Consider the following 5,837-nt stretch of genomic DNA (forward strand, 5'->3'; position numbering starts at 1 on the left):
ATATCTAGGACATAGGTGGCACTCATGATTATTTATCGAATGGATACCATATGCACGAAGGTGATGGAATACGCAGGCTCTATGAGCAATAGACACTTTTATAGGGTTTTAGGAAATGGGATGTTGTGAACATATGTCTGTTTTGTAGACCTCAATCTGGCTTCAGTGTGGTAAAAGACTGGAGGGGCAGGAGTAGGACCAGCTAAAATGGCAATTTCACATCTGGATAAAGGCAGCTCAAACTAAGTTATGGTAGTGCAGATAGTGCAGTGAGAAGAACGGAGAGATGTTTAGGGGACTTAATGAGGGACTTCTGGGCACTAATCAAAGTCATTGATGAGGAGGGACAGAGAGGCATTGGAAAACAGAATCTGAATTAACCATTATCTCAAAACTTTTGAAGGAAATATCAAAGTAAGATTAAAAAGTAAATGAAATAAACTCAACTCAAAATACATTTAAACTTACAATGACAAAAGTACAGGTGGGAGAACTGGCTAAAAACAACACATATAAGAAATGCTTCAGTGTTTTAGACATCATGCATCAAATGTCAATTATTAGTAGATCAAAACATTAATGCAATTTGGCCTATGCTGAGACTTATTGCATAAGAAAATAAAATTGCAAATCCTGCTATACTCTGGGCTGGCTGATGGACCATGCATTCACCTCTGGGTGCATGGTATAAAAATGGGCCTTTATCAGTGAATTCACCCAGAACAGGGCAACCAATACCACAGTAAAGCGAGCCAGTACATTTGGGGAATACCTAAGTTAACAGAGGACATTCAGCAGAAGTGAAAAACTCGGAGGTAATAGAGTAGCCATATTTAAATGCTCAAAGGCTCTCAGGGCACTTCAGCGGTCTCTGGGAGCCTCATCTGGGGGGCGGGATACTGGAGCAAAGGCTTCCACTTGGTCACAGAGTTTTCTATATCAAACCTGTCCCAAAATAGAAGCCTGCTGCATGCCTGGAGCCTTCTTTGAGGGAGAGTTAAGGAGATGAAGGGAGGGAGAAGGCAAAGCCAGGTCGTGATTGGCCTGCACTTCTGCCTGCTTGGAGACAGAACTTGACCCTCAAAGCAAAGTAAAAGCCTCAGAAGCATTTTAAGGAGGGCAGCAGCCTGATTCAGGTTATAGTCTGAGAAGAACACTCCAGTGTGGAGGACAGCCTGGAGGTCAACCACACTAGAGGTCAGGACTGTACACAGCCAACACCAGCTCATGCCCAGGCACCAAAACTTTATTTGGGATTGCATTGAATCTGCAGATCAATGTGGGGAGAACGGATATTTTGACAACACTGAGTCTTTTAATCCCATGATATGTCTCTCCATTTATATAGGACTAATCTTATTTCTCTCATCAATGTTTTCTAGATGTTGACATATAAATCTTGCACATTTTTTGTTAGACATCCCATTTACCCATGTTTTTTGGTGTTACTGTAAATGGTATTTTTGGTAGATTCTCTAGGATTTTCTATGTAGATAACCATATCATCTGAGAATAAATGCAATTTTTTTTCTTCCTTTCCAATCTGTATGCCATTTCTTGTTCTTTTCCTGTTGAATTGGCTAGGATCTCCAGTATGGTTTTGAATAGGGGCAGTGAGAGCAGATATCCTTGCCTTGTTCTTGATGTTAAGGGTAAAGAAATCAGTCTTGCAACACTGAGTATGAAGTTAGCTATATATTCTCCATAGCTGACCTTTATTAGGTTAAGGGAGCTCTCTATTCTTCCTAGTTTCTTGAAATATTTAATCAGAAATAAGTGAGAAGAGCCTTCCATATGAAGGAAAAGCCACTAGTGAAAGTAGTAGGATAGGACATTGGAGGCATGTTAGGGAAGGTTAGTAGAGGAGGAAAGAGCTAGAGGATTGGAGTTAAGGGAATGCAGAGGCAGAAATGGAATTAAAACCTGCTTCCTGACTGCCAGTTCATTCATGCATTTATCATTTACTCACCAAACACTTATTGACCAACTACTTGGTCTAAGGGTTATGCTCTGCTTTGAACATTTTTAATAAAAACACTTCTTGAGCACTATTTGCTTAATGGTAAAAGAAACCTCAATTAGTCCTTCCCACAGTCTATAAGAAATATGCTGACATTATCTCTCCCCAGGCAAGGAAACTAAGAGTGTGAGTGCTTTGCCCCGGCTGGCAGCTGACAGATTACAGTAGAGTGGGGATTTGAACCCAGGCAATGTGACCCCAGGCCTTTGTCCCTGCTGTTCTGCTTTCCTGCCTGACGCTCTGTCAGAAACACTGAACCAGGTGTCTGTGGTGGTGCAACCTGGCAGCCATCAGGAAGTGCAGATTAACAAGCCATGGGTGATGGTTTTCTCCCAACTTACCTCTGTAGGGATGTGAAGCATGCCCTTGCTGAGGGTCAGCTGAGGAACTGGCAGCAGCAGCAGCTCCAGGAGAGGAGGGAGCTGGGAACTGGGCAGAGGTCACCAAGCTGCTGGCTCTCACCTCCCCCAGGAAAGCTGACTGCACAGTCCAAAACATCAGTTCCCCATTCCCTGGCTCCCATGGCAAATTTGGGGCCAAGGGCAGCAACCTAAGCCTTATCCTGGGAGGTTAGCATTGAGAGTGTCTTTAAAGAGTAATGGGTCTACTCTTCTACTCTTTGCTCTCCTCCAAACCCATTTTAAGGATGAGGAAACTGAAGACCATGGAGGCTAAGTCCCTTATTCTACATTTTCTTGGTGTATTTATGGTGAAGCGTACATTAGAACTCAAATCTGAGGACTCTCAGTCCAGTATGTTTCCCACAAAACATCCTACCTCTGATCAGTTCATGTTTTAAAAGTATGCTCCCTAGTGAGTAGGCTGGGATAAGATCCTGTGTGTGTGTGTGTGTGTGTGTGTGTGTGTGCGCGCGCGTGCGCATGTTTGCCAAGTACTCCATTAGAGCCTGGCACTGACGCTCCCTACCACTCTCAGGGAAAGGAATTTCTCCCCAGTTCACCTTATCTCAGGGAAATCCAGGCTTCCAGCCTTCCCAGCTATGGGATAGGAAGGAGGAGCCCATCCACCCAGCAAGTCCAATGTCTTTCCTGGAGAAGCACTTGCACCTGGGCACCAGATGCAGCATTGCTTGAAATCGTGAGAAATGCAAGGAATGTCCACACCCATCCACATGGGAGGAGTTTAAAAATGATGGTGCATTTAGTCAGCAGTTCTAGATATAGAATCAAGGAAAGCTCTCTAAGATGTATTATTAAGCAAAAACAAAAGAAACAAGCAGTATAAGTCACACAGTATAATCCCCTTTATGTATAAAGGTGAACTACATATATGACTTTGAAAGTGTAGAATCAGGGTCAACTAGCCCGCTGAAGGGAACTCACTTATATGTTCCACAAATGTGTTGAATGCTCTGTGCTCAGGGAGGGGGATCCAGCAGTGAACAAAGCAGGCAAACATCCCCACCCTCTCATGTCTAGATAAGGGGGAGGTGTGGGGTGATGAGGGGAGAAGAGCACTACCACTTTTTTTTTAAGTGCTTCTGTGTTATTGTAAGTTTTTACAACAAAAATTTATTCATGGTTGTGTCATAAATACGTAAATCAACAAAAGAAGAAAGTGGAGGAAGAAGAGAAGGAGGAGGAGGACATATACCTGTATGGGGTGTCAGGTGTGCTGTGGAAGGGATGCCTGGGTTATCTCCTAGACTCTTACATTACAATGAGCCAGTACCAATTCCTGGTCCCAAGAATGAAAGGCAGGGGAAGGAAATCATTTAATATTATATTTTCTGCAATGGGCATATTCTAGTAACTGAAGATTCCATACTCCCTATGGTTTCTGACGCCTTAGATAGAACACTGCCTATGGCTGGTTACAACCCCCTGGAGGGACTCTGTGGGCTGATTGCATGAAACTGGCTGCACTGTCTTCCATGTCATCACCCTGAAGACATGGGGTTTTAGTGTCCTGGCTACTAAAACAATTACTATATGGTGGGTTGGCTTGACAACAGGAATTTATTGGCTCATGGCTTCACAGAAGGCTTGCTTCCTCCCAGGTCCCATATCTTCCGGCTGGTCGGCAATCGTTTGGGTTCCTTGGCACAGGCAATGCATATGGCAATGTCTTTTCCTTTCTCTTCCAGATTCCGCTGACTTCTAGCTTCTAGTCACTCCCTGTGGCTTCTCTCTCACTTTGACTTTCACTATGCTTATGAAGGACTCCAGTAATCTAGATTAAAGCCCAACCTGATTCAGTTGGGCCACACCTTAACTGAAGTAACATCTTGAAGAGATCTTATTTACAATGGGTCCACATCCACCAGAATGCAGACCAAGATCAAGAACATGTCCAAACTGGGGCACAATTCAGTCCACCACACATGGTCTCTACACTGTCCTCTCCCTGATCACATACCTTGTTCTGGCCTATACCACCTGTACAGAGACCACCCCTCCTCCCCATTTTCAATGGTTGTCCCAGGTAATAGCAGAGGGGGCCTCTTCCCTTCTTGAAGCTGCAGACTAATCAAGAGCAGGTTACCGAGGGAGGGGGCAAGATGGCAGCATAGAGCAGAGTGGAATTTAGTTAGTCCCCTGGAACAACTAATAAACAATCAGGAACAACTAGTAAATAATTTGGAATAACTGCTGGGGGACAACCGTGACTGTCCACACATCATACACCAACCTGGATTGGGAGGAATACCTGAGATTGCAGCATGAAATCTGTAAATAAAAACTGCAGAACCATGCCAGGAGCCCCCCGCCCCCCCATGGCAGCCTGGGCTGCAAAACCTCGCTGTGGTAGAAAGCAGCACTCTCTAAGCAAGCAAATATAGCTCAACCGAGCTCCGACTGGGGTTTTAATTAACAAATTGGATAAAGCTACAAACCCCCAACAAGCAGACAGAGGCTTTTAGTGACGACTGACCTTAAAGACCAGAAGACTCATCTGTCCCAGGAGGGGGAACCCAGAAGACTAAGTGTTACGTCTGGTTGATGAGTTGAAACTGGGGGGCCATGTAGTGGCTCTAAAAGGGGCTTTCTGTCCCTTTTTCTTTCTCTCAACCTGAGGGGCTCAGCAGAGAAAGCCTCAGCCATTTTCAGTTCATAGCGCTCTGACACAGACAGGGGTGGAGATAACAGAGTCAGAGAGACAACAATTCAAATGCAGATGTTAACTCCCTAGGGGGTGTATATTCCCTAAGATTAAGGAGGTGAGGCCAGCTATCCCTTCAGAACCAGACCCCAGAGCCTGGGGGAAAACAGCCAAAACAGAAACTAAAAGGGCCACAACTCCTTACACCAGTCGGCAGTGACAGGTTGATCAGTGCCACCTGTTGTTCAGGTTAGGAAAAGCACAGCAGTTAGAGACCTCACTGGGAAGTCTGTCAATCTCAAAGACACACACCCACAGGGAGATTCGAAACTGAATTTAACCCTACTCTGAAATCAGAACCTGTTCTGGTCTGGGAAAATCTGATTGAGATAACCAAGGAAAGATGCATAGAAAACAGAAAACCATAATCTACACTAGGAAAAACAAAGATATGGCCTAGTCAAAGGAACAAACTTGCACCTTGTGCCAGTTTGAATGTATTGTGTCCCCCAAATGCCATTATCTTTGATGTAATTTTGTGTGGGCAGACATTATCAGTGTTGATTAGATTTCTTTGAGTGTTTCTTTGGAGATGTGCCCCACCCGGCTGTGGGTGATGACTCTGATTGGATAATTTCCTTGGAGATGTTGCTCCACCCATTCAGGGTGGGTCTAAGTTGAGTCAGTGGAGCCATATAAATGAGCTGACAAACACAAGGAAATCAGTGCAGCTGTGAGTGACATTTTGAAGAGG

This window comes from Choloepus didactylus, chromosome 13, assembly GCF_015220235.1.
Source record: "Choloepus didactylus isolate mChoDid1 chromosome 13, mChoDid1.pri, whole genome shotgun sequence".
In the NCBI taxonomy this organism is placed as follows: domain Eukaryota; kingdom Metazoa; phylum Chordata; class Mammalia; order Pilosa; family Megalonychidae; genus Choloepus; species Choloepus didactylus.